This window comes from Coptis chinensis, chromosome 1, assembly GCF_015680905.1.
Source record: "Coptis chinensis isolate HL-2020 chromosome 1, ASM1568090v1, whole genome shotgun sequence".
NCBI classification, from domain to species: Eukaryota; Viridiplantae; Streptophyta; class Magnoliopsida; order Ranunculales; family Ranunculaceae; genus Coptis; species Coptis chinensis.
The window spans coordinates 70,557,716-70,568,240 of NC_141456.1; the positions used below are offsets into that span (position 1 = coordinate 70,557,716).

Sequence of the window (10,525 nt, forward strand, 5' to 3'; positions counted from 1 at the left end):
AAACTTGACCATTTCTATCCCTTATTGTCCCACCATGCCCAGTACCATTGCTGCTTGCACTTCCATCCGTAGTGAGTTTAACTATATTATCGAGTGGCGGATCCCAAGAGCAACCAGTGTGAACTTGGAGCTTGAACTACAAGTTGAGTCCTAATCTGGTGCTCTGATAAAACATAAAATTGATAGTTTACCTACGAAATGAACGATGAAACTCAAAACATAAGTAAACTAAACTATTTCATGTGCCTATATTTTATCAAAGATTCTACTCTCAATCCTATGAGATATAGTGGAGTAGATGATTCGTTCTACCTAGTCCTTCCGCATGCTGTGTTCTCTACGTATAAGTAATCTACTCTAAGTCTAATGAGAGATTTACGAAAAGGCAACTAGACTACGATTCAACTACCCACAAGATGCAACTAGTCGACTATTAGAACAACTATGAGAATGCTACGTCGATTCTATGATAAGGAGTTAGAGGGGGGTTGATTCCACCTTAACTCGACTTAATCCTACTAACGATGAATCGTCGTAATCCGAATTGAACTACTTCGCAGAACAATCTGGTTACCCCTAATCCCTAATTACACATGGCATTTCTACCAATTCATAACTAGTATGTGAACGATTACACCCATTCTCATGGTGAACTAATCATTTCTAGAGTGGAAAGGAAATTACGACGACTCTACGATAATCGGAATCAAGCTTTCATCAAGGCTTCTCAACCCCTTCTAATGGGGGTTTAGTCGAGAATCATCACGCTATCATTCCTAATGGAATTCAAACAAGACATGATATAAAGATTGAAACTTTGCTTGTTTAAACTCAATTCAAAACTACTAATGCAATAATTGAATTAAACTAATAATGACAATTAATTAAATCTACGAATTGAAACTAAACAATTAATGGAAATGAAACTAACTTATGGAGAACACTATTTTATTAATCTAATGAATAATAAAACAATGATTCAAATACTAAATTAATAATCTAACTAATCTAAGTCTAGCTATCTACGTAATAAGGGAAATTAGATCTACACAATTATAAATGACAAGAATCGAAATTGACAAACTAGCTATTTTATTAATCAAACTAATTAAGAATAATGATTCTAAGAGTTTAATTTAAAACAAGAATTGAATTTAAACTAAACTTAATTTTATTACATGAAAACTAGATCTATAATTATCTATATTTTTTAGGTTTAACTAGCTACCACTACTAAAAAAAAGGGTTTTTATCTCGGTTCTAAAATTAGCCTTATCTCGGTTCTGCTGATAAGAGAGATAATATGTTCTATAAATGAAATAATATGTCCCATAACTTAGGTACTAACTCTGAGTATAAATTTGTTATCTCGCCTCTTACTTAACTGAGATAAAATATATGGATTTTACCACTCGTGGTATGGAACTGATATAATAGGAAACTTCATTTATCTCACATTGAACTGATATAATTGATATTAAACCAAATATCTCGGCACTCAAATGATATAATTGCTATTATACCAAATATCTCGAAATAAATTTGGCAAATAGAAATCCCAAAAAAAATAGAAGTCCAAAAAAAATAGAAGTCCCGCTCTACATTACTCTCTCCTGACTAGCACGAACTCACCATGGCAACTGCCATTATAATCCCAACTATCTCGCCTCTCCACTATTTCTTCATCTATATTGCCCTCTCTTCACCTTGCACCAACTCAGAAACGATTTCCACTGCCCATTTCAACTCCACAACAGTTCACAACTCTTCTGGGTTTTCAGGTACTAAAATGATCTTAGATTAAGCGATTAATCAAACATAGAATATTGAATCTAAGTTTCATGTATAAATAAGTTAGTGCCTAACCTTTATAAACTGATTCGCAGTTCTTCCATCAGCTATTCATTCCTTGTTAGAACAAATTGGATCTGAGGAGGTTCTAGTCGTCCTGCCTCAACTTGATTTGCTTTTGAGCAGGTATTACTCTTATAAAGCCCTCTCCTTTTCTTCATTGGCCCTAAAATTCTCAAACCCCGTTCTCGATTCAGGTTGTCGAGGGCTTCAATGGTTGACATATTTAATGACGAGACTGAGCAGATGGTTTCAATCCAAGATTTTTTACAAAACGCCAAAGACGAAGAATTGGAAGCTGATTTGGTTTTGGGAGGAGATGAAGGGAAGGAGTGTACTTACAACAATGGTTATATGAAGAGGTAGGCGGTTTTCCCGTGTCTTACTTGTGTTCCAGATGGGAATGCTGGGGTTTGCACTGCTTGTAGTTTGTCTTGCCATGACGGCCATGAGATTGTTGAGCTGTGGACCAAGAGAAACTTCATATGTGACTGTGGCAATTCGAAATTCGGGGAGTTCTATTGCAAACTTTTTGCAAGTAAGGATCCAGAAAATTTAGAGAACGCATACAACCAGACTTTCAAAGGTTCCTATTGCACATGTGGCCGTCCTTATCCTGATCCAGAAGCAGAGGAACAAGTGGAAATGATTGTATCTGCGAGAATTGGTTTCATGAGAACCATTTGGGTCTCAAATCCTCTGATGAGATACCGAGAGATGAGGATGGAGAACCTATTTATGAGGATTTCATCTGTCAAGCATGTGCAAAGATATGCTCTTTCTTGACACTATATCCTCCAATCATTTGGGCAATTGTTAGGCAATGCGATGCTACCCAAAATAGCAACAAAGAAGGAACAATGTCTGCAGGGGCACATTCTGCTTGTGCATCCTCTTTGAAGCTTGAGAATGGCACCACCTCTTTTGACCCTCTAGAAATGGATACCGCCAACTAGAGTGCTATTTCAAGTACCAAATGCATTCTCTCTGTTGATCTAAGAATTGCAGTTTCTACTTTAGAGAAGATAAAGCCCATGTTTATGTCCAAAAATTGGAAAGAACTTCTTTGCAGGTGTGAAACGTGTGTAGAGTTTTATACTCATAGTGGTATCAGTTTTCTGATTGACGGGGAAGACTCAATTGTGGAGTATGAGAAGATAGCAACACAAAAGAGACAGGAGAAGTTGCAGCAGCAGGAAGGAGCTGAGTTGGATTTTCTCAATAAACTCAGCCATGTTGCAAAAATTGAGATTTTAAGTGGCATTAATGATATGAAGATTGAACTTCAGTCCTTCATGGAGTCTGCTGACTCATCAAAGACAATCACGTCCACAAGCGCTGACGTACGTCAGGTCTTTGAAAATCTTGCCAAGAAGCGGCAATGTCTATTGTAAGTTATACCTAGTTAAGCTGGTTCGCCTTGTGTCAAGTGTAGGCTGTTGTAGTTCAATTGGGATTCAGTCTATGTGGAACCTACCATATTATGTTTGTATAATTTAAGGCTGTTTCGAACAAAAATGTAGTTCAGCATGCTTGACTGGTATTACTCTTATCTTTTTTTTAGATAAGGCCTTCTTGTAGTGAGCTTTTTTCTTGTATATAGGACTATATCAACTTGGTTTTACATACGTTGAGAAGGCAAGGTTTTCGTCATGAAATTTTGTATTTGGGTAGTAGAACCATTTGATATGCTTTCTCAATTGTAAATAGGTTCACTCTTGTTTTTTTAGCTTGTTTATTGCTATTGTTATATCCTGAGTAGTGAATTAGCGGCTAAACATTTTATTTATTTATTTGCAGATCTTTTATCACTTCCCAGTCCTTGTTAGAATCAAATTGGACAAGAGAAGGTCCTGATTGCTTTGCTCCAACTTGGGTTGCTTTTAGAGTTGGTACATTTCTATCTTCTTTATCTGATTGAGTTTAATCTTTTTGGGTTAACCTTTGTTCATGTGTATATGACTATATCAATTTTGTTTCGTGTACATGAGTGTGAGGAGATATGTTTTCTATTATGCACCTTTGTTTTTGGATAGTACAACCTTTATTTTACTTTTTTTTACTGGTCAATAGTCCATACATTTATAGTTTTAGAAGTTAGCACAGGATGAGTTTGTTAGAAATGATGTTTCTCTTATGGAACAGGACCATCTTGGATATTCGTCTCCACTTACTAAAGTTGACGAAGAGAGTTTTGGAGCCTATAATTTTTCATAGCTGACAACGTCTGAATACCTTCGGAGTTGTGGATTCTCAAATTTTTTTTAGTAGGAAATTCAACAGGAACCATCTGTTTCCTTTCCTGAATATATAGAGAAAGGTTAAAAAAAATGCCTTATTATAGTTCGAAGAATAGTAGTTGATACAATATTTGAGTTTCTATAAATAATTGACTGATTACTAGTACTCTTTGAAAGTTAAGTTCATGTTCGACATTATTCTTTCTTATCTTAATGAAATAAGTTCTTCAAAGAATTTACTTATGTTGTGTTGCTTTTGTTAATTGGTGTTGATGTTTATGAATATGAAAGGGAATGTGGTGGGTTTGGGACAAGTTTTTATTTGCTGGTTAATTGTCATGAGCAATACCAGCAAAAAATGACAAAGGGTGAGATAAAAGGTTGTCCAACAATCTCCCTTTCCAGAAGAATTTATCACGGTTATTTTTTGATATTATCTCGGTTTCATTAAAAAAAAACATCTCAATTTTCTTCTATACTAATTGGTTTCAATCAACAATTTATCTCGGTTTTATTCTATATAATATCAGTTTCATTTAGAAAACTGAGATAATATATTTAGATAAGATGTCAGACTTCTGAGATAATTTAGTAGCCTATTATCTCGGTTTTATAGAACTCTATTATCTCAGTGGATTTTACCTTGGTTGTTTTTTCCTAGAAAACCGAGGTAAAAACTCTAACATCTCACCTTTTAGCTGAGCTTATAAACCCTTTTTTTAGTAGTGTACCTTTCTTATCCTAACCTAATTTATTTTCTAAGCTAACTATCTACCATTAACAAAGAGTTAAGCTTTGGTTTTTATACTTTCAGATCCAAAAATCCTGCATGGGCTTGGAGCCATGTTTTGGGCCAGAGAATCAGGCCCAAAACCCAATTCTTTCAGTCCAAAAAGGCCTCTTCAGCTGCAGTTGGCTTCAACAGACTTTTCGTCCACTTCTGCTCCTCTGATTGGATCAAGGCTTAAACCATTGGAAAGCTCTTTCCGATCCGGTCGTTTTGACATAAGGTAAACCTCATTTCGAGGTCTGAGTCCAAAGATACGGCCTTCGGAAGTTCTGCTGACTTGTGTGCTGTTTCTGCCCGCGTTGACTTTTCAGCTTTTGACTGGGCTTTAGAAAGGCTTTGTCTTCTTGAATCTTGGCCTTTAATCACGGAACTCCTTAGTAATCGACATTTGCTCCTTTATCTCGCTAAAGTGGCACATTTCTGCACATAATGGACTTTGAAGCCTGAAATGCATAAAACACGTGTCGGTGTTAACTCTTAATTATTACTCACATAATTGGTCTAAAAGTATGACTGTTATAGGGTTAAAACTACAGTTTTGGGCTCTTATCATGCTCAGAGCTCTAGAATCCCTCGGTTCCTTTAGTTGTGGCTTTTGAACCACAAGGTAGTTTTTTAAGTCCCGTACCATTTTGTTGAACAGCTCCAAAGCGGTCCTGCTAGAACCTTGAAAGCTACGCCTGTTTCTCTCTTTCCAGATGGCATCTATTGCATCACATAGGTACACTTTGTAAACTTTCCCTAGTTCATGTCCTTTACGGAGCCTAAAAATAGAAGATATTTCTCGATTAGCAGTTCTAGAATCTGTAGAGATGCCAAGTAGCTATTTAATCTTGGAAATGACCTGTTGGGAGTAAGGACACTAAAAAAAGGTGCTTAGAATATTCTCTACTGTTACCACACAAGCAACATGTTGAATGAGATATAACTTTCCTTTGCACCAGTCAGTCTTGGGTAGGAATAGTGTTAGAGAAGAGCTGCCACCATGTAAAAGAGTGTCTCGGTAGAACCCATTTTCCCCACACATAATTATGCCACTTCATTTCGTTTATAATTGGACTGAGAGCAGAATAGGCACTACTAGAAGAATAGAAACCACTTTGGTGGGGTGTCCACACTATTTTGTCTTGAAGGAGATTCCTATAGATGCTAGTAGAGAGAATTTCAATCTTGAGATCAGAATATGGCATTACAAGCACATGGTTGTTCTAATGACCGTTATCTAGCAAACAACTGACTTTGGCATCCAAAGGAAATTGCCATGCTGACAAGGCTTCGACATTGAATAGGAGAGGAGAAGTGCCACACCAGATATCATGCCATAGCAACGTATTCTCACCATTAGAAATAGTATACTTGATGAGCTTCATAGCATCCTTTCTAGCATCTAGAATTTTTCTTTAGGACCAAGAACAGTCCTTTGGGGTTGTCATAGTCCAGAAAGATTGTTTTTTTTTATGTGATGCTTCCATGTCCAATCCACCCATATAGTTTCTTCTTTAACAGCCACTTTGAAAACTAATCCGTGGTATGCTCCTCGATTCCATCTTTGAATATTTGCAAATCTAAGCCCTCCTTCATTTTTTGGTTTACTCATGGTACACCAGCTAGCATGATGAAAAGCTTTCTGCAAACCATTAGAAGACCATAGAAAGTGAGCACAAATTTTCTCAACTTGTTATAATACAATTTTAGGCAGAATGAATGTTCGAGCCCAAAATATATTGAAGGATAAAAGGACTGACATAATCAACATGGCTTTTCCTACATGAGAGAGCTGGTGGGCTTTCCAATTTGTAACCTTTTAGGTGACTCGTTCAACTAAAGGTTGGCATTCTCTTATGCCCAACCTTCCAGAGATCAAAGGAAGAGATTGAGCATCTTGCTGATTGAGGGCACCAGTAAGAATGGTGGTCTTGTGAGTATTGATGTGTAGTCCAGTTGTCCTTCCAAATTCCACTAGACAATCTTTGACTGCAAGAATAGAGTTGTTTTTCTCTTTACAAAAGAGAAAGACATCATCTGTAAAGGCAAGGTGTGAGAGTTTCACTCTTTTTGCATTTAAGGTGGAATTGGATTCTTTTCTCATTGATGCTTCTTAAGAGAATACAGCTGAGAATTTCCATAACCAAAACAAACAAATACAAAGATATAGGATCTCCTTGCCCAAAGCCTCGAGCACCAGGAAAGAATCCTTCTGCAGCTCCATTGATCATCATTGAATAAGAAGGAGAGAATACACACATCTGGATCCAGTTGCACATAAGAGGAGGGAACTTAAAGGTCTTAAACTTAACTTATATAGTGTCCCAACTGACCATATCAAAAGCTTTTCGTATGTCTACTTTGATAGAACACCTCAGAGTGCCATGTTTCCTATCATACCCTCTTAGAAACTCATGAGAGAGTAAGATATTGTCCTGAATGGACCTGCCAGAGATAAAAGCTGATTGATAGAGTAAGCCAAATCATTAATCACCAATTTCAATCTATTGTAAAGAACTTTAGACATGCATTTATATATGGTGTTACATAAGGCAATCGGTCTAAATTCTTCTACCCGAGATGGATTAGTAATTTTGGGAACAAGACAAAGAAGGGTTGCATTGACCCCTCTAGGGAGTTTACAAAATCTAAAAGCATTTTGAATTGCCAAAATAAAATCATGGCCAATAGTAGCCCATCATTTCTTAAAGAAAATTGGAGTGTATCCATATGGGCAAGGTGCTTTATTATCCTCCATCTCAAAGAGCGCTTGCTTTATTTCATCTTCTGTCACTTCAGAGTCTAAAAAAATGAATCAATGACTGTGGCTTTGACTGGTAAGTTTTGGAAGAAAACTGGACTAGAGATCTCCTCCTCCTTTGTGCCAAGAATCCCTTTATAGAACTCAACAATCATATTAATAATGTCATCTTGTCATTTGACAATGTCTCCATGATCAACTTGCAGAGTCTAGATACCACTTCTAGCTATTTTTTCCTTTAACATATTGAAAAAATAGGCAATGCATTTGTCGCCTTCCATCATCCATTTACTATCTTCCTTAAGTTGAATCTCAGAGGCTTCTGCTCTAGCAAAAGTCTGATACTTAGTAAGGGCAATTTTTTCACTTTTACCAAGGTGAGGATTAAAAAGGATTATTCTACAAAAGCTTCTAGATATCATACAGCTCCTCCCTAACTTTTATAACTCTACCATGGAGGTCGGAAAGTTCTTCCTTGCCCAAGGCTTGAGCCTATCCTTCAAAAGCTTAAGTTTCTGCATGAGAATATACATAGGGTTGGAATAAACAGGGGTCTGTGACACCTCTTCAAGAATGGAGTGAAATTCTGATTGTTCCACCCAGTAACTTTTAAATTTAAACGGGCTATTTTAGGACGGATATTGAGCCAACCATAGACTATTTACCAAGCTTCTATTTATTTTGGTCATAATCCTACCAGGTCCATCCACCTTATTACTCCATGTAAAAAAGAAGCCATTATAATTAAGCTAAATAGATCGGAAAGGCCACAAGCTTCTAAACATTTAGTAAAGTGATATGTTTCTCTCAGATGCATGGGCGAACCCCCTCTTCTCTCCTTTGCTTTAGTAATATTATTAAAATCACCAACAACATTCCAAGGCTAATTAATAGAGTTGTGGAGGGATCTAATGTCATGCCATAGCTTCAGTCTTTCAACTTTAGCATTTCTCGCATAGATGACAGTGAAAAAGAACACTTCATTGTTTGGTAGATGAGTTACCCTATAATAAATATATTGGTCAGACTCCATAAGCTTAGAAATATGCAATTTGCATGGGTCCCAGCATATCCAGATTCTACCTGAAGGATCCTTGCTATAATTATACATATGTTCTCAGAGAGGACAACACATATTGCAAATGAGTTCATACTTGTGTTGCCTAACTTTCATTTCAAGCAAACAAAACACACTCAACTTTTTTTCTAGTCTAACTTTATTACTCTCTTTGGCCTTTTGGTCTTCAATGATTCCTAGCACATTCCACACACAGATAGGTGTAGTCATTAATGATGTTTGTTTTTCGACCCCTTGGGTCTTCCCCTTCTTTTGATGCTATTTGGCTTCTTGGAAAAACTTCTAAGTTGCTCATTCTGCTATAATACTATCCTTTGATTGGGGATAGAATCAGGTGCTCTCCTTTGATTGGGGATAACACCTAAAGATACATAAACATGTCCACTCCTGCTACCTGCCCTTGTGACAACACCAAAGAGTGTACTTGGAGGAGGGGAAAGGAGTAAGTTTGAAGATACTATAACTTTATCATGAAAGTGTTATGTTTCTTCTTCATAAATCTCACTTGAATCAAGAACGTTTTGAGTGTCCTCTTTGAGAGCAGAGAATCGGTTATGATCCAAAGCATAATGTATATCTTCCCTTATAGGAAAAGGGGGATCAGCTCCCATTATTGCAATAGGAAAAGAAATTTTCCATTGCCATTTCCAGAAGCTGCATCGAACCTTCTTGCACTATAGTAGAATTATCGGGGACATACTGAACCATAACATTACTAGTTTGAGGGGGGGGGGGGGGGTGGATGCACTATATTAGCTTGCCTGCTGTGGAATGCTTGGGACTTCCTCAGTGTGAACTGGCATAATTACTTCCACAGTATGTACTGGACTATAGGTGGCTTGAGTGATGTTTTCTGCTTCCTTGGCTCTTCCCTTTAGTCGCCTTCTCTGACTCTTGGATAGAGTAGGTTCTGCGGGCTTTTCTTTACCTTTACCATTATTGGTAGGAGCATTGACTTTCCTACATTCATTGATCATGTGACAAATGATTTTGCAATGGTTGTAAAATTTTAGTAATTGATAAGAAAGAATTTGTGATATATGACTAATGAACAGTAGTATGATGAGATCGTGAATAGTAAATTATGGTGGAAAAACAGTAGATAAATACGCTCTAAATCATGTGAGATAGGGAGATTAGTCATGTTCACCAAACACTAGTTGTACACTACTTGGATGCGAGTCTAGATTAGAAGTATGCTTCACTAATGAGAGTGAAAACAGTAGATATGAAGTAAAAACAGTGAATTTAAATGATGAATAAAGGTATTAGAAGGGGTTTAATCCGCCACGCGATTCGATTGCCTATTAGTTAGTATCGAATAGCTTGTATTGATCCCTAGTCAAGACCAAGTCCTCTCGGATTGAGGTTTCACTAGCATGAGAGTGTAACTCTACCACAAATCTCTTTGGTGGTGGCTCTATACTCCAGTTCTCTATTATGAGCTATATCTCTAGTTACTCATAACGAAGAACTTGAAGTTCTTTTATGCAAAAACAATAAATACTAATGGTGAATCATCCTCACATGGCTTCATAAATCTCCTCTAATAGAGGTTTAGCCTTGTGTCATTGGAATCATTATACTAAAGCAATAATAAGGAGACATTATAAAGTAAAGAAGAATTGAATAAACGAGCTTTTATTAAAAGGTTTCTAATGGTGACTACAAACTAAATTATTCTAACCCTAAAGAAAGTAAAACTAATAAAAACTAAACTAAACTAATTATTAACTAAGGAGGGGAAGGAGAGAAAGTGTTTATCCTTAACCCTCTTTATATAGGAGAGGGTTAGGGTTACACTTTTATATATGGACCAA

General features: G+C 36.7%; 1 pseudogene across 1 annotated transcript; it reads left to right on the forward strand.

The window, feature by feature from the left end:
- The first annotated feature begins 1,564 nt into the window (after positions 1–1,564).
- LOC147525093 (uncharacterized) lies at positions 1,565–4,128 on the forward strand (annotated as a pseudogene). Its single transcript, XR_015221030.1, has 5 exons — positions 1,565–1,781; positions 1,887–1,977; positions 2,049–3,241; positions 3,652–3,743; positions 3,997–4,128. The product of XR_015221030.1 is annotated as an uncharacterized LOC147525093 (transcript).
- Positions 4,129–10,525: the final 6,397 nt, after the last annotated feature.